The following is a 19,256-nucleotide window of genomic DNA, read 5'->3' as shown; positions in this document are numbered from 1 at the left end:
GGTTTTTGGACCAATTTCGTGTTCTCCATTCTTTAAGCACCGGTTTGAGCACCGTTTAAGCACCAGCATTGTTTCAAAAGTACCGTTTGGCACCTGTATCGGATAAAACCTAAACGATACCCATCCCTAATTATGACTTAATTAAATTATTATATAATTAACACTGTCAAAACTCGGGCTTCGAACAGCATTTGCAGCTGTACTTAACATTAATGCTATCAGCAGATTTATAACCAAAAAAATGACATTAGGTCTGTTGTCTTGTTAATTTAAGTGTCTATTTTGTTGGTCAACAATGGATGCTGCGGCTCTGTGATCTTAATGAACTACTACTTAACATTTTTAAAAATGCTGTAAATGAAAATTCTTAGCATTTTACTTGTTTTGTTTTTGCTTAAGATGACAACTGAAAAAGTCCAACACAAAGCTCGTCTCCAGCTCTCACGCTGTCCGTTCACTCTTATGTTGCTTTTATTGAATTATCACATTACATGTCATCCTCAACTCATTTAGTATTATTTCAGTTCACCTGTCTCTCACCTGGTCCATCTCAGGTGTGTGTGTGTGTGTGTGAGGAGGCGCACTCACAGTGAGAGCAGTAAAAGGAGATGCTAGCATGGGTGTAGCATTGCAGTCGCTTCCTCACAGTCAAAAACGCAGCTTATTCATTTAATACCAGTGTTGGATCTGATTTCTGATATTTGAAGCCAAGGCATCGGTATAGAGTTGCAATTGGAAAGAGTTGGATGGCTGCATTTCTTTATGGTTCAGTCAACTATCCATCATGCTGAGCTCACACTAATCATAAACACCAGCTGCCCAGTGCCTATTCTAGCAAAGCCTGTTCAAACAAAATGTTTGAAAAGAAGAAAAAAGGAGAGAAAGGCAATATCGCCTCTTTTAATTCTAAAGTTGAAATTATAGGCAGAAATTGATTTAATGGTTGATTTAAGATAATTATAACTGGCACAATGACGTGGACTCTGTTCTTGTTGATGTGAACAACAAAAGCTAGACAGATTATCTTAGAAGCATATTTGCTTTTCCCACTGACTGATTGAAGAAAGAAGAACCGTTGTTGATCTCACATTACCCATATTTTATCTGTTGGTTTAGAGGCAGGATGGCTTTTGCCCATGCTTTGTATCAGAATTACACATATTCCTCAAATGGTTCAAATCCACTTACTAAATATCTCCCCCTTTTGCTCACTCTTTAACACAGACAATGGAATAATTCTCCGAAGTCTGACATTTTTCTTTGTACATATTCTCAGGTGAAATTGCTTTTTTTTAATCCTCTGTTTTTGAAACTGAACTGTGTGCAAAGATTGTTTTGCTCTCAGCGAGGTGATTCCTGATTTTTGCAGGGCATGACCCTTTAGCAGTAGAAGTCTCAAACCATTTGCATTCTGAAATTGAAATGTCTCAGCTTTCAAGCAGGTGCAATAGTGTTCTCTTTGACTATTTGTACAGCCACTTTGTGTGCAAGCCAGTGTTGTTAGATTTTCAATTTACGTATTTCTGCTGGCTGCCTTTGACCAGGGTAGGTGAAATTTGACAGGTTTTTTTTCATTAGTTTAAAATAACTTATATGTAATTCCTTTCAACACTGTTACCAGCCTTATTCTGGATTTTCCTGTTTTATTGTTGATAGATACTTTATTGACCATCCATTCTCTTTCACTTATCCTTATCTGGGTTCTTGGGGTTCTTGAGCCTATCACAGCTATCATAGGGCGAGAGGCACGGTACATCTGTATAGGTCACCAGTTTGTCGCATGGCTAGCACAATGTAGCCCATTAATTCATTTGCCAAAGAGATCAATATCACAGTTAGATGTAATCCATCTTAACTTCTCACCATGAATCTAAGAAAGAAAGTTTTGTTTACACAACATTATAAATGAATTTACATGAAGAGGATGGTTTCCCAAGTTTTTAAAGATTAAGTTTAGTTTACTTGTGAAAATGTGTAAAGACAGTCCTCATCATTTGTGGATCTGGACCAGCTTTTTTCACAGTTGGAAAACCTTGATTATGTCATCACTAAAATAAAGCAACATGACCTCTGACATCTTTTGAAAAGGAGGTATCATGGATAATGTATGTTCATGTGCCTTCGGTTTGTACAAGGGCTTAAAGGCTAGATGTGGGCCCCTGGTGCATCAGTCAGCTTTCTCAGGTCATCTGAAGTCATACAAGCCTAAAAACTGGTTGGCAGCTACCTGGCGGGCAACCAAAGAAATCACAAACGGATATTTTCAGTGCAGCACTCTCTTTGGAACTGATTTCAACAAACAGCCTCTAGCAACCAGACCAGAAATACACATTTTTTCTAGGTAACGGAGGTTGCCAAGGGGTTGCCAACCAGTCTATAGGCATATGTGGCTTTGGCCTTATGTAGGCAGGTGCACAAGCTAAATCACTCATTCTCTTACGTCAAAACAAGAGACTGTATTAAAAGATGGACACAGCAACTGTGATGTCACCCATTCTTTCTTGTTTTCCCCGTAGATGTAAACAAACTTCTTTATGAAAGCAGGGAGTTGCTCTCTGCAGCTGGCATTAGAAAGAATGCTGGTCTAAGGCATTTCTTAACTTTAGTTTTCAGACCATGTCCATCTTTATATACATTTATTTGAAATATTGTTTTCTCATTTAGAGTCATTTCAACTAAACTACATATATGAAATGTAAGTGAATAGATTAAAGTTACAGTTAGCTCGCTGAGTCTCTCACTTCTAAGCCCTATTAGTTGACAGCATTGTTTCAGTTTTATAAACAAAACATTGTTTGTGCTACGACCCTACAGTTGTCAGAAATGAAACTCTTTAATATTCTTTTATGCAAAACAATGAACCAGAATAAGACCCCCAGCTAGTCAAATTAGTTTTGTGTGGACACTTCACATAAACTAGTTCAGTCAGTTTAGTTCAGAGATTTCCGTTTCTTCTTGGAAATGGTGTCATGTTGTTTTCTGCTGTTAGTTGCTTGTACCTTCAACGTAACTCAACTCATTTCTTCATTTTTTAAAATGTTTTTCAAAGAAAAGAACACACAGCAGACTCAGTCTTCAGATTAGTGAATGTGAAAAGTGTTTTTGTTTCAATATTAAGTTTTAGCTTTTGTGGCCAGGATAATTCATGCACAATGGAGAAATGTGTGTGTGTTTGTGTGCTAAACAGAAGGACTGCTATCAGCTGATGTTGACTATCTGTTAGACCCTAAATCCACTGGTCTTTGTTGTGTTAAGAAGCTTTGAAGGCCTCATCATCCTTACAAATTAAAACTTAGACTTGAGCCTTTGCACAGGTTGTAGGCAGTAATCTTTCCTTCCGACACTCTCGCTTTCTCTCATAACAACTTATTAGATGTGGTGCGATTTAATCTAAGCACTGGTGCAAACATATGAAATGCACATGAAAGAACCAGACACCAGTTAAAGAACACCAGACGTAAAACCCAGCATGATCTATATGCTAGCTCAAAGTGGGGGTGTGCAGATCCCTCCTGCAGGCTCTCACTGAGACTGACTCTACAAATCTCCTGAGAAGTGAGAGCAGACTTTTCTCTTTATCAAGCTTCTTCCAACAAGCCGCCACTGGAACCATTGAAGAGATTCAACCGTGGAAGCAACAAAATGGCATGAATTTTTTATGTAGTAACTGTATTGTTGGGGGGTGTCTTCATATTTTCTGCTGCAGTACCCAGCTGTGAGGCTCCTAGCTCGAGCAAGCTCCTTGTAGGCTCACTCCCATGATGTCAGGAAGGGTGATCAGACAGCCATGAACTTAATTTCTTTCATGACAATACTCAGTCAAAGCCCTGTCAAGAACAGCAGTTGCTGCTTGCACCCCACCTACACTAATTTTTCTTCTTTTTTTCTGTATGACCTACTGGAGAAAGGATGATAAAATCCCTCTCCATTGTCTGAAATACCACCACTATCTCCCACATTATTTAGGTGACTGACAGCTGCAATTGCCCAGCCAGCTATACAAGCAGGCAGTGTCGACAGAAGCCTGAGTAGCTGTGATGATACTGCATGGCATGATGATGTGGGTGTTACAGCATCAGCAATTTATGATTGAGGCTCTTTTTTTTTTTTCTACAGCAAAATTTGTTTTGGTGTCACACACAGAGCTGCCATCGCTCACACTGAAAACTGTAATTTTCAGTGGACAGTTTTTCTTCCCAAGGCTGCCTCAGCTTTTCTTTCATGGGTGAAATATTCCAAGGTGCTCGCCGAAACGCTTTCATTTAGATTTCTGTGTGCCTAGCTGAGGAAATACAGATGGGCTGATTTTGGTTTTGGCGACATTGTTATTCCCTTTTCTTCTGATTACCTGACTTCTTAAGTGCTGTAATTCAGGCTTACAAGGTAATTGTCAGAGTAAGAAGAATATTTACATAGACATCCTTCGATTTTTAAATTCCACATTAGTCAGTCAGAGATGCATTTGTGTGTGTGTGTTTATTAAGACATTGTTAAGTCTCTCTGTATCTATTAGTTTCCAATTAATGTAAAATACAGTAAAGTAACTTTATTGAACTTTTATCCACAAATAAAGTTTATAATAGACTCATAAAAGAAGTTAGAATGAACACAAGCAGCAAAGCTGCCAAAACAGAACAACAACGGCCGTGTGGAGGGAAATGTATATTTGGATGTAGAGCAGGGCGATATGACCAAAAATATTTATCACGATATACATTTGAAAATTTGCAATAACGATATAATTGACACTAGACAAAATACTTTACAACTCCTCAACTTTATTAGTGCAAAAAACCCATCAATGTATTTTCACTTAAACAAGCAGCTGTTTTTTATGTGCATTAAAGTTGTATAAGAATTTAACAGTGCAAATTCCTTGCTGACAGTTTAACCAAAAGTCATTTCCGGTGGAAACTGGCCGACATATCCTCAGCATAACCATGTATAATATCCACAAAACTTAAAAAGAGGTTATACACACAATACTGTAATATTATGTTGAAGCACAGTACGTATCACCAGTGTTGCCAACTTAGCGACTTTGTCGCTATATTTAGCGAGTTTTCAGACCCCCTTAGCGACTTTTTTTCTAAAAAGCGACTAGCGACAAATCTGGCGACATTTTCTGGTATTATTGGAGACTTATTTATGACGACTTTTTGACATGAAAACGCGTATCGCTCTTACTCTCAACAAGCAGCGGTGCTGCCTTGGGCACCTCACCCGTGCCAAAGCGCTCACAGGCGGAGGATAGTCCTCCCCCAGCTGCTATCAGGGCAGGAGACGTTCACACCTGTGCGTCCAAACGGCAAATGAATCGCGCATGAGCGAAGCCGCTGATCCCACACTGACTGTAACACAGTCAATTCTTCTTTTACTGTTACACTGTTTTGTGGATCACAAGGTTTAAAACTACTTATAAACAAACACTCTCACACACAGTAACTCCACCAGAGTGCCGATTTCGGGTCACTTTTGCCGGTCCAGGCCTGGATAAAGGAGCAGGGTTGGAATTGTGACATTAAAAAACAATAATTGCTAAAAGAAATTTAATTTGTAGTTCTAAATAAATTCTAAATGCATTTAGGACGTTTTTTACTCACTTTATGTCTCGTCCACGATGTTATTTCTCTCTCCAACAGCGTAGGTTACAATTACATTAGCATGACCAATTATGCAAATTAGGTGATGACGTCATTTGGCGACTTCTAGCGACTTTTAGGACAACCAATAGCGATTTTCCTTACTGAGGAGTTGGCAACACTGCGTATCACTCCGAGGCTCCTGCCTACGATAGCCGTAATGCTCCGACAATCCATCAAGCGGTGCGGTTTCATAGCTTAGCAAAGTCGTACCAAAACATTTGACAGATGTTTGAGCGCCGTGTACGACATAAAATCGTTTCGAGGTCAGTAAACACAACCAGAATTCATACATAAGGCACACGGGATTATAAGGGGCTCTGTCGATTTTCAGAAAAATCAAAGGATTGATTTTAAGTGTGCTGTATTTTCCAAACAACACGGTAATAACGACGGCCCGCTAGCATGCGCTACCAAAAATAGTGCTTTGTTGTGTATCTGACAGACGAAAGCTAAACCAGTTCCACACCACTGAAGTTGCAGCATTTTTACAAACCAATTCTGGTTCATTCGTTTCATTCAACGATCCGCTTTTGCTCTTCTCATTCTGCGTCGCCGCCATGTGCGTATGTAAACAAAGGCACCGCGCATGCGCGTTTTACCCATATTCTGTCGCGATATTTCATTTTTCCATCGTTGCCCAACATTACACTGGTATTACCGTGAACGGTATGATATAGCCCAGCCCTATTTGGATGACTCTCCAGGTGTTCCTCGTTAAGACCGATCCGTTTCAACTTGCATTTAGTGATCTCACTACAATGTTAATAACTAAGTACGACTTTGTTTCGCCAAAAGTTGTGATTCTGTATAAAATTAAAAAACAAAAAGTAATGATTTGCAAATCACCATGTGTTTATTTACAAATGGTACAAAGGACAAGCATAAAATATTGAAACTGAGTGTTGCCAGTAAAATAATTAATAACAAAATAAGAGCACCGCATAGAGGCTGAGTCTCCCAGAGGTAAAAATGGACAGGGTTTCAATGTTCTTTGAAAGAATGTGTGGAAAAGAAATGCTTCACATTATAAAAAGAAACATTTCTCATTATAGAACCGCAAAGAACTTGGGGATTTCATTATCTGTGGCATCTGTGTGTCTTGCATGATCTCTGCATGCAAGGGACAAGGACAAAACCCAGAACTGAACAGCCAGGCACTCAGGTGTAATAAAAATAGGCAGGACACTTACATGGAAGTAGCTGCATGGGCTGAAAAAACACTTTTTCATTTAAAACCGACCATGCAAAGAACGCTACTGCCTGATCTGTGTTTAAATGACTTTATTTATTCATTTTTCAGAACAGGTTACTTAGCATATATTCTAACAGCCTGGCTCATGTTAGCTGTGCCTACAGTTCAAACCAAAACATCTGGCTCACTAAAAAAGAAGGATTAAAAATACAAAAAGTGTTACATCACAGCGATAAATGTACTCATGTTCTGCAATCACAACATCAAAATGAATAAATAAATAAAGCATAAATCTAAATCTTGCCCAACTGTGCATTGCCACCCCCAAAATGTTGATTTATGTCTTGCATTAATAAGAAAGTCAAAACTTGAATTTACGGACCCTTCAGGGTGTTTGATGTTTATGCAGATAATGCAAAGGTCAAGGTTAATATGTAAGATATCTGCAGGGCAAAAGGAAGATATGAGCACGGCAGTGTTACTGCCTTGAATTAGCACTTCTGTGCAGCTCTGTGAAATTCTTGTGGGTGTTTTATTACTTTGAGCGATATTTACTTTGAGTAAAACATTTTATAAAAGATTATACCAACACCATTACTGTTCTGGTTGACAACATAGACAAATAATAGCTTGAGCCAAGAGCAAAATATGTTTACTTCACTGTATTTTTTGTTGCTAAAATGTCTCATTTATCCAAAGACTAATAGACCCTGTGGTGATGACTTTAGCTTGCTTTATCTGTTTCTTTGTGTCACCTGACAAATGAGACTTTCCATTGTATTTTGCATTAAATTGACAACTGAGCCCAACCCACTGGAAAACCTGTACTGGGAACAATCAAATGGAGAGGAAAGGCCTCGTGCAATATGGCTGCATATTTAGAAGCCCGAAATTTGAAACCATGAATTATTCATTTGTGGCACTTTAATGAATGAGAAAAGAGTTTCCCTATCATTCATAATCTGTACAGCTGCTGTAATGCGACTCTCTTGCTGCAGGCACTTAGTGGGGTTTCCAGCAGACCATGTGATACCTACGCATGGGAAGAAGGAACTGAAATAAATGTTCATTGCATGCAGAGATAAAGGAACTGCCTGATTTCTTTTTTGTTTTGTTTTAATGTATTTTTGGTTTTACAGCAAATATACTGTAAAATACACTTTTCTAATCATTCTAATACTAATGATTTACAACTGAAAACATTAGAAATGCCTCTAGTTTGTGTTTCCAAAATCTGTGCAACATACTGTAGCAGCAGGCCTCAGAGAAACAATCTGAAAAACACTATCTGGATGCTGATCAGAGGCATCTTATATATAGTGTATGATTGTTTGAAGGTAATGTTTAACGCGTCACATACAATAAAAATTACCAGCTGGATGTATGAAGGAACACAGATGCATGCTGACACTATAATGGATAATGACTCATTTTCTGAATTTGTGCTCTCACATACGATCTAAAATATTTTCACTCAATGCTTTGGAAAAGTAACCTGATTTGTCCCTGATTTGCTTATTTATTTATGTGTTGGTTCCTGTTCCGTCGGATTTGTGGTGATGAAGTCAGAGTCTCTGTATTTCTTGTCTGGATAGCCAGGGTGCCTTGTTATACATGTTAAGTATTCCTCTACTTATTCAAAACAAACCCCTGTTGCTGCTGCCAGAATGATAAAATGCACTCTTCCGTAGAGAGTCTATTTTCATCCAGGTCGACCATACGCTGTGTTGCAATAGTGAATGCAAAGTCTCTTTTCAGACTTCCCTTTGCATGCTGAATCACTGTTATAGTCAAGGACAGTAAGACAATGATAGTTTTGTCATTATGACTAATTGCAAGAATTCTTTGATTATTTATGAAATGGCATTTGCGATTTCTTGTGTCAGTTGAAAATGTCTATAGACAAACAGTTCTAAATATCTTGCTGGGTGAAAACACATTGGTTGTGCTAATCACTTTTGAAATATGTGTTCTGTGATGGATTGACGACCCATCTGGAGTGTATATCATTTCATTCACACTTACATAGACAGGTGTATTAGTATAGGCTCCTCTTCTGCTACCTTACCTAAGCAGTTGTGCTTGAGTCGTTTGAGGCTCTTTTATAAATGGTTACCTGGAACAGACTCTAAAGCGTTGAACTGAAGAACTTGAGTTCTGTGGAAAGTCAAGTGTCTCAGAGGAAACAAAGCAATTCCAAACTAAAAGTGTTGATTAATAAGGGTCCTTCACTTACCCTCTTCAGGTATTGTTTTTTTTTTTTATCTATGTTAGCAATGGCATTTTATGGGGAACATGAAGTGCCCTTGCTAATAGCACTCGCAAGTCTCTATGACGGTGTGTGGTTTAACATAGCCATATAATTAGTTACTTAGTTACTTTTTAAAAAACATGATACACATCTTGAATACGTAATAAAGCAACAGACCTTTCAACCCAATTCTATTTTTATGCATAATCCATCATATTAAAACTGAACCAAATGGAAAGCCTCTTTTTAAAAATTTTTTTTATGAGTTTTAATTTTATGCACATTGCATTAAAGCAAAAATTAAATTACATGCAACAGCCTTTGTCTTGAAGAAATTTGTTTAACATTAACAAACCTATTTTCTGCATATTCCAGCATATAAAATAAAAGTCTTTTGTGTTTACGCTCACTCTTTCAAATAGATGCAAGTAAAACATAGCAAAAAATAAATACATTTAAAGATTCAGCAACATTAAGTCCTGTCGCTCTTAACTCTATTGTCACCTGTTTAGCAGGAGTGGAGCAGGTGGAGGTTTGCCCACTGTCGCAGCGGTTGTGTCATTGGAAGCATCCCGGGGTTTCTCTGTGAATGTCACATTCCCGTGGCAGCATGCTGCTAGCCCACGCAGAGTGTACAGCAGACACTAATGTTTTTGTCATTTTTTATGGACTAAAACTTAAAGTACGTCCACGCTTTAAACGCTGCATGGTCGTACTCTCTACCACACTCCATATTATCCATTGTTGATCTACACACGTCTGTTGCTGCCACAGGCGTTGCATGTGCTTACGTCATTGTAATGAGACACACAAACAAACAAACAAAAGCACGACGGTTTAGTACGCAGTAGCGCAGCGTGCTTACGGGAAAGTAACAGTAATCTAATTACTTTTTTTGCAATAGGTTACCTTAGATTACTCGTTACTTGAAAAAAGTAATCAGGTTACAGTAACATGTTACTTGTAACACGTTACTGCGCATCACTAATTATTAAGATAATTAAGTGTTTCCAAATAAAAATAAAGGAGGCAGTTAGAATTAGAAGCCAACCACGTGTTATATGTCAGCTAATATGTCAAAGCATGCCAAAGTGGCACCTAGAGGAACTGCAGTTTTTGGTATTTCTGCAATGGCCAGAAGTTGCTGCTTGCAAGCCACAAGCTGCCAGAAAACAGGTCCCAAACCAAATAAACAGAAATTCATGTGACTGATGATCCTTTTAAGTTTAAAAGTGTGCAATATTACGGTTTTGTGTTTGCAATTTATCTGGATCATATCTGTTTAGTTAACCAACACAACTGGTCTACATATATGCTTTTCTTTCATTTATATTATTATTTCTTTGATGAATGAGGAAACAAGAAGCTATGAAAGGGTTGTAAATACCACACTTTGGTCTCTCATGCGGCCTATAACTGTGAGTCATCTGTGTTGGGTTTAAAAGATGATAAGCAACTTAGCAAAAACATGGCTTAAAATGGCTTTACTCTACTTAGAGTAAAATTAACTCTAAGACTACTAACACCAAAACATTTAACACTTTTGAATTTGCTGTGTAGTTTGCTACTTTAACAAGGTAACAGATACTCACTTGAACAGAAAATGCTTGCTTGGTGTTTGGATCAAAATATTTTTCTTGCATTTCTCAGTGAAAAATGGATTTGAAAAAAATCCCAACACAGAAACTGGTAATTTGCCCCATTTTAAAGTTCCAGGTTGAGAGCCAGTTCTCCTTACTTACTTACTCATTCCCAGGGTAACAAGTAGGGATGGGTATCATTTAGGTTTTATCCGATACCGGTGCCAAACCGGTACTTTTGAAACGGTGCCGGTGCTTAAACGGTGCTCAAACCGGTGCTTAAAGAATGGAAAACACAAACTTTGTCCAAAAACCTCTCATGTTCAGCTGTTTTTTTGTAAAAAGATAACAATGTTAGCCTTTTCTGCAGCTATGGGGCATATATGGTATCATTCTTGGTTGGAAGCAGTGCTTAAACAATGAAAAAAACACAAACTTTGTCCAAAAACCTCTCATGTTTAGCTGTTTTCCACTTTTTCTTTGGTCATTTTAGCCTTTTTGGCCAGGGTGAAGGGAGTATCTGCCATCAAACAAGAAGACAGCCGCATGTAGCTATGATGGTGTTTGCTACTTCACCTTACATGCATTAATGTAATAACGTGGTTAGCCTACTCAACGTAAATTACACACGAACAACATTAAGCTACTCACGCAGAGAAGAACAGCTGCTGCTGCATCATCATCCGTCATCATTTCTGCTACACTGGCAGGGCTAGGGGCCAGGACTCTCCTCTTCGGGTTCTTGGGGGATGTTGCTAACTCCGGGACCGATAACAGGCACCACACCCCCAGTAGATGTGCACGGTGTGAGGGCTCGCAGCAATCTATCAAATACGGAGCATTTTTCGGCTTTTAAAAAAAACGCTATGCGTCGTCAGGTGTTTCATCGGATTTGAGGCGTTACCTCCTTTGCACAGTATCACAGTATCACCTTAAAACACTTGTTGCAGGCTGCTGAGTTTGAATCTTTTGCTGTGGAGTACAGCCAGACTTTTGACCGCTTTGCCTTGGGCATTTTTAATCTGTAGCGCTGCTCTAAAAGAACGTACGTACCTGGGCCCGTGTATCACATGTGTATCACATGTGTATCACATCTCAGGAAAAAAAAGCACTGAAATGTGCGCTGCTTTTCAGTCTGGTTACTACACAGCAAATTCAAAAGTGTTAAATGTTTTGGTGTTAGTAGTCTTAGAGTTAATTTTACTCTAAGTAGAGTCACATTCTTTTAATGTAACTCTGAGGTGTAAAATGATAGTAGTTAAAATCGAGTGTTAAAAATGAGTGTTTCTATTTCAAATCTGGAGGTGTTACAATGGAAACATTAACTCTTGACCTCTTAACTCTGAACTCCTACAGGGGCTATGACACCAATAGAGTAAATTCACAGACTCCGCCCCCAGCACGGCTCCAATCGACGCTGAAGTGAAGCCGTTTCAGAACATTTTGCTCTACATATTTGAGTTGTTTGCCATGCTTGGTAAGTCATGTTTTCAAAGATTGTTTCAATTATTGTTATTAGCTTTTACTTCTGTGGCTCTTTGGAGTTGAGACAAAGCTGTGTGAAAGGCATTAGCCATGTTGCTCGGTGATAGCATAATATTCTGTTTTAGCTAGCTGAAAGGTATTGTTTGCGGGCAAATACCACAGCCTTGAAAAAAAGCTTGCATGTGAATTTTCAGTCAAATTTCTTGGTCAAATACACCTAAAACAATGTCTAGAATGTGAAATGTTGATATAATGGTGCTACTTGAAGCCTGAAAACGATCTCCCATAAAAAACGAGCAAACAGCAGTAGCAGATGTCCCGAGTCCCGACTGAGTTCTACGTTAGCAATTAGATTCCTCCAGAGTTTTGTGCACACGGTTTAGGTAAAAATGAAAAAGGTTGAGGTTTTACATTTAGTTCAGTATTACCTGTTGCCTGTGTCCTTGTCTTTTGGGAAAATACTTTACACAAGTAATGTCTCAAAAAGGATTCCTTTTTTTTTTTTACTGTGCTGCAATTGATTTGTGCCATTAATTAGTGTCAACTAATTTTTATTCAATCTCCACATAGGATATGCTTGTGAAGATGGAATATGGGGGAGAGCAGAAGTGCGTTGAAGTTCCACAAAGTGATGAATGAAGGACATGCATATTGTATTTTGTATTTATTGAAATAAGTGATGAGAATGCTGTTATTTGCATTTACCAGCTCACCTATGTCAGACCTTTTGATAAACGAAATTCTAATGAAATTGAGAACATGTACACTGTTACATCTTTCAGAAAATGTTTTGAAATTGTGGTGCACAGTATAGAATAAATGTTTTTCAAAAACCATTGCGTCTTTTTAGTAAATGTTTATTTCCAAAAGAAATTTCTAGAAGTTCAGAAGAGTAAAATTCCCGCTTTTTAGAATTAATTAGAAGATAACTCTTACGTAGTTAAACTAAAATACTCTTTGAGAGTTAATATATAAACTCTTAACACCAAGTGTTAAATTATCAACTCCAGAGAGATTTGGTGTTTAACACTAAATCAGAGTTAACATACCAACTCTCCAAAAAGAGTTAAATTAACACTCTCTGGTGTAGGCCCATATAGACACTTTAAAAGTGTTGAAATCAAATCTGACAGTGTTAATTTGGACATGCTGGATTTGCTGTGTACCGTTTAGTCAATGCAGTAATATCAAAGGAAACCTTGCGCATATCTTTCAGACTTCATGGGCTTTATCCAAACAGCTGTAGTAGATACCTTGGGATTAAGAAAGAGCTGTGCATCCTTGGTTGTCACACAACTGCTAAAGTGCACAATTTCGAGCATTGTTTTTAGACATTATCAGACAGTTTCAGGTGTGAAACAACTACTTGGATAGATTTACAGTCAGAGAAATGTAGTCAGATTTGTGACCTTGCAGAGAGGCATAAATTTGATGTGTTAATTAAATCATGTTAAGTTTCACCTGAGAAACCTGAGTAATTTTAACACCAGGGAACTGATTAAGCAACTTAATTCATGCATGCAAACATCATACCGTAAATATCACCTAGGATAAAACTCGGACAGAATACTAGTGTGTTGTTGGGTTGTATTGTGTCTACAGGGTTTTTTTCTTTATAGCTATAGTTTCTTTTAGTTGCTCTGCCTGTTCCTCTAAGGCACTGGTTTGAATCTGGAAATGAGTCAGAAAGTTTGGAAGGAGAGCGGGATATGGGGTTGAACATATCACAGATTTTGGGAGATAGCCACCACTGACTTCTTACTTGGAGACAGGCAGAGAGCAGGAAGAGAAAATTGTTCCCGCTGGGATGAAAGGTGTGGGAGAGCTATACAATTTTTCCCCAGATTTTCGAAACTAACTAGTCTTTCCTGCCTATCACAGAAATAAATTAGCTTGCATAGGTGTCTCAGTTAGCCAGTGCCCTGTGTTGATGTGGATGAATTTTCACTGATGATGAATAAATGTTCTATTTCTGGCCTTGTTTCATTATAGAATGGAATAAAATGGAACAGAATAGACCTTTATTGTCATTGTACATGTACAACAAAATTGTAGGTGCTTTACACCAACTGTGCTGGAATAAAATATATAGTAGACAGCAGGAATAAATAGTAAACAGGAGAAATATACCCAAAAATAAGAGAAAGGCACACATTAGAGAACAAAAGAGTTTGGAATTGGTGCAAAGAAAAGACTTGGTGTGCGTGACTTGCCTGATTGATGGGGATTACTCAGACCATGGGTCAGATTGGTGAAGGGGGGGGGGCTCAGTATTTGCTGACAGTTCGAATGGCCCAGGTGAAGAAGCTGTTTGTTAGTCTGGAGGCGTTGGACCTAATTGACCCGAGGAGTCGATCAGAGGGCAGCGGGTCAAACAGGTGGTGAGCACAGGGATCGTCCCTGGTTTTCCTGAGATGAGTGGATCTGGCGATGGCCTCCAGGGGTGGCAGAGGGTAGGGTTTTCGGACAGTGTTAATAACCCTCTGCACAGCCTTCCTGTTCTCAGTTGTGGCCCCTGCTTACCAAACACCCAGGGAGTAGGAAACCACTGAGGAACGTTAGAAGGCCAGCAGCAGCTTCTGGTCCAGGTTATTCTCCCTCTGGACAGGGAGGAAGAGCGGCTGCTGCTGGGCCTTCTTTTCCAGGGAGTTAGTGTTATGGGTCCAGGTGATATCAGCGGAGATGAGGGTGCCCAGAAATCTGAAGGTCGAGACAGATTCCACCATTCATAATGAGTGGGAAGTGGACCTGTCTGTCCCTCAGCTTCAGGTTATTTTCTGAGCACCAGTGCACGCTGTCTTATCTCCATCAGACATGAGCCCAACCACGGTGGTGTCATCTACGTACGGACATTAAGGTGGTTGGGTCTGAGTCGGACTGATTGAGGCCAGTTGGTGAGTACGTCTTTGATCCAGGAGCAGGTGGCAGTGGGGATCAGAAGGTGGTTCAGTTGGTGGTAACGATGTCTGGGATTATGGTGTTGAAGGCTGAGTCCACAAAGAGCATCCTCACTTAGCTCACTTTGTGAAGGTTAATGGTGTTGGTATCCTCCGTGGACCGATTTGCTCTGTAAGGAAACAGGTAGGGGTCGGGGGAGGGGGGTTGATGGTCTCTAATGCACTCAAAACACTTGATGACTACAGACATGAGGGCTGTAGGTCTGTAGCCAATGAGACTGTCTAATCCAGAGTCTTTGGGTATGGGAATGATAGTGGAGGCCTTCAGACAGGTGACAAAGGTGGCATGAGTCAGGGAGAGGTTGAACAGCCTAGTGAGGATCCCTGCAGCAGTATGCTGGGATATAGATGCCATTAGGGCTAGCAGCTCTCCTGGGGTTAACCACTCTCAGTCTCCTCCTGACCACATAGATTTTCGGTTAGGAAAAACTTGGATGGTTTTGGTCGCTGTCACATTCTCTACACAACACTTAATTAATGTAGAAAAGGACAGACTGTGTGAAGATCTCTAAATCCTGGTGTTCAAAGATGGACCAGTCTGTCAAACCAGCCCTGTAGCTGGGGGATTTAGAGGACCCTAGCCCCATCACCACTTAAAGACTTTCTTGCTTACCATATACTAAAAGAACCTCATGGAAGAAAGGTTAAGTAAACCAACACTCACTGATCCATAATGTAGCCATGAGACCGTTTTTGTGGTTTGCCACATCTGCCATTTCCATATGACTGGATTTTTTACAGTCTAATTGAGGCATCATACAAGAGGAAAATTACAAAGATGGTGATTCCCACTGGACTAATATAATACGAGTTTGGCAAAAGAAAAGGTTGGTCAAACTTTTAATTTTAAAATTAAGAACACGGTAGATTTGTACTGGATTATGATCATATCAATGACAGCCACAGCGGTAAGAAAATTATTGGAAGTCCCAGATAATACTATTCCTACTTAAACGGGATTGAGCGGATACATATTGATAGTGTAGGCATCTCTGGCATCTTTAAAGAAAAAGATGCAGGTAGGTATAATTTAATCAAAAAACCAATCAAGATATTCCCAATATATGCTATCCCAGGAAAATTCCATTTTAAATGATGCAAGCAACAACAATTGAGTGCTTATGCAGACAATTTTAGAGCATAACCTAGTACGTTTCATTACAGGTAGCTAAGTCTTGAATTTCAATGCATTTCATTTCTTGAAAGGTTTCCACGCTTTTAAACAAGTTCCCAGCGGAAGCTGTTTCTCTCTGTGTTTTCCTCAAGTATATCTCTTGTGTAATACCTGTTAGTTCTAAACAAAATCATCCTCAAATTAAAAATGTTTCCAGTTTTTTTTACTTAAGGAAAAGACACCTCTGATGCTTGCAGTGTTTTTTTTTCCTTTTGGTTGCTCTTCCTCATATTATTATCATTATTATTATTATTATTATTTAGGCCAGGGCAAGCAAGGCTCTGTCCAGCTCCAGAATCAATCAGTCTTTTTGTGATGGCTCTGCAGGAGTCTTGCTGGAAACCAAATTACACTGAGTAAATGGCCTCTGTGGTGCCTGTGCAGACATTCAGGTCATTATGATTAGTTCTGCAGTGTCTCGAAGCACGTGTTTGTGATATCTGACTTTTCCTCCTAACAAATGTTATCTCCTGTAGAAATGTATTTTCACATTCAGGAAAGTGGGGCCAGTGTTTGTTAATGCAAAACATGTCCTATTTAACGTTACCCTCAATCCTCTGTGTGGGCTGTCATATGTGGAGAAGCGGGCAGCTGCTCAGCACAGCAGCTCTCATTCATACTATGACTACACCTTTGTATTTGTTGTTCCTCAAAGGTAGGAGCTAAAATGGGTCACAGCCATTAACACAAGCTCGAAGCTAAATGAGGTGCTACAAAGTATTATAAAGCCTATGGTGCTACTGCCCACGGAATTTAGTTGATATTTGTGAACCTATAGTCCTGTGAAAAAGAAAGTACAGCCCATGACTCAGTATCTTATAACAACCTTTAATAGCAATAACGTGAAGAAAGCCATTGTTCAGGAATTATGGCCCACTCTTCCTTGTAGTTTTGCTCCAATTAACAGAGGTTTCCAGGCATTCATTCATTGATGCATCTCTCTGGAGATCCCACTACAGGATTTCATGAGTGCAGACTGGACCAAAATCTTCACCTCTGTTGGTAGTGATGGTGTAAATCTCCTCAATTTGTGCAAACATGCTCTGTTTGGTTTTTGCTAAATATGGTTCTGTGCATTACTACCAAACATCTCCACTTTGGTCGTGCCTGCTCCAAAACTTTAGCATTTTTGTATAGATGCAACTTTGTAACCTAAGCTGTGTTGCCATGTCCTATTTAGAGAGAAGTTTTCTCCTGGCCTCTCTTACCAACAAGCCATACTTGTCCAGTCTTTTGTAATTCTACTGCCATGAACTTTAACATTTAACATGCTGACTGAGGACTGTTTTGTTAGATGTAGATCTTGGGGCTTTTTGCAGGTTCCCTGAGAACTGCATCTTCTGATCTTTTTTCTAAATTTGCTGGGATGTCCCCTTCTTGGGAATTGTGGAAAATGTGCCATTGTGTCAACACATACCGCAGTGCTCCACACTTGCAAACTGCTAAAACAACTTCTTTTGTAGTTGTGATCACACTTGCCGATGATCAGTAAATGAAGTGCACTTTATTATCAGCAGCATGTGAAAAGTAAGGATTTATCACGGGGCTGCATACAATTCTCCCTGTACAACTCCTAATACACTGTAAACACTGCAATAGTTACATCCTTTTTGCACATGCTCTACAGTAAAATGGTGAATGACAAAGTTCACAGGTTAGAGTCAAATATCAATCATATATATTCCACCTCTGTAATATTCTTTGTCAATATTCTTGATAACCAACTCTGTTAATTCTTGATATTTATAATTGAGCATGTTTTTAATATATTAGTGCTATTTCTTAAATTTGTAAAATCTGTAATAAATTGTATTATTTTAATAGTTTAGTCTGTTACTGTCTTGGATCAACTGTAACCCACATAATTTCCTTAGGGATTAATAAAGTATTCTGATTCTGTCAATTTCTTTTTTACATGTCATGCTTTTATCACAACTTGGTTGGATTACTGTAACTATTTGTGGGTGTTAACCAGTCCTGCCGGTCTCAGGTTCAGGTGGTGCAAAAATGCTGCAGCCCAACTTTTAACTAGAATATGGAAGAATATTACCGATGTTTTATCGTTATTCAGATGGCTGCCTGTCCATTTCAGACTTTATGTTTAAATGATTTTGTGTGTTTTTCAGTCCTTAAATAGCCTTGCCCTGTCTTACTTGCACTGTACCCCCTTTCCTTGTCGCTCAGATCAACTAATGAACAGTAATATCTCCCAAATTGCAGAATTCATTGCCATTTTACATTAGCTAGTTCTGTTCATTCCTTTTTTCATTATTTCTTATTTATTTTTTATTATTCATTATTACACAGCAGCTATGGAAACAGAGTGAATAAAGAAGAATAGACCAAATAATTAATATGATGATCTGTGAAATAACTATATATGTGACAATAAGACCTAAAGATTAGTACTACTAAAAGCACCAAAAGTACTAATAAAACAAAAATAAAATTCTCTGCAATTTTCATTTTCATTAAGTCTCTAAATGCTTTTCTTTCAACTGGAAAAGCTATACGTACTTAATATGGATATTACTTAATACAAACCCAATTCCATACATGTTGGAATATTTTCCATTTTCCGTGATTGCTGTATACTTTTGTTTAACAGTCAAAAAAGTAGAATTTCAATAATTTTATTGATCAACTTAATTGTGTTTTGTAAAATACACAAAATTTGTACATGACTACTATTAGAGCAAACGCAAATGGTCATGTCTAAACGAAAGAAACATCACATATTGTAAACAGTCTGACCTATAAAGCTTTAACTTTACAGTCTTTACATTAAACATAATGAACAAAGAAAAGATGAATTATTTTGACATTTCCACGCTCTGAAAACTGTATTTAATTTCTAAAGTGGCTCACTTGAGCTAGAGAATGAATCACTGATAGAAACAAGGACACTATAGAAATGCATCCAATCTATCAGTATTCACAACTTATTGTACAACAAAGGAACAGCTGCTCTG

The 19,256-nt window shown here is 38.6% G+C and overlaps 1 protein-coding gene across 1 annotated transcript in view; it reads left to right on the top strand.

Moving 5' to 3' along the window:
- Nucleotides 1-19,256, top strand: part of cntn6 (contactin 6) — a 143,261-nt gene that overhangs the window by 51,989 nt on the left and 72,016 nt on the right. The gene's annotated exons all lie outside the window — the stretch shown is intronic.

This window comes from Neolamprologus brichardi, chromosome 5 (assembly GCF_056152115.1).
Source record: "Neolamprologus brichardi isolate AB-2024 chromosome 5, ASM5615211v1, whole genome shotgun sequence".
Classification (NCBI taxonomy): domain Eukaryota; kingdom Metazoa; phylum Chordata; class Actinopteri; order Cichliformes; family Cichlidae; genus Neolamprologus; species Neolamprologus brichardi.
This window is presented reverse-complemented; position numbering and strand designations above follow the sequence as displayed.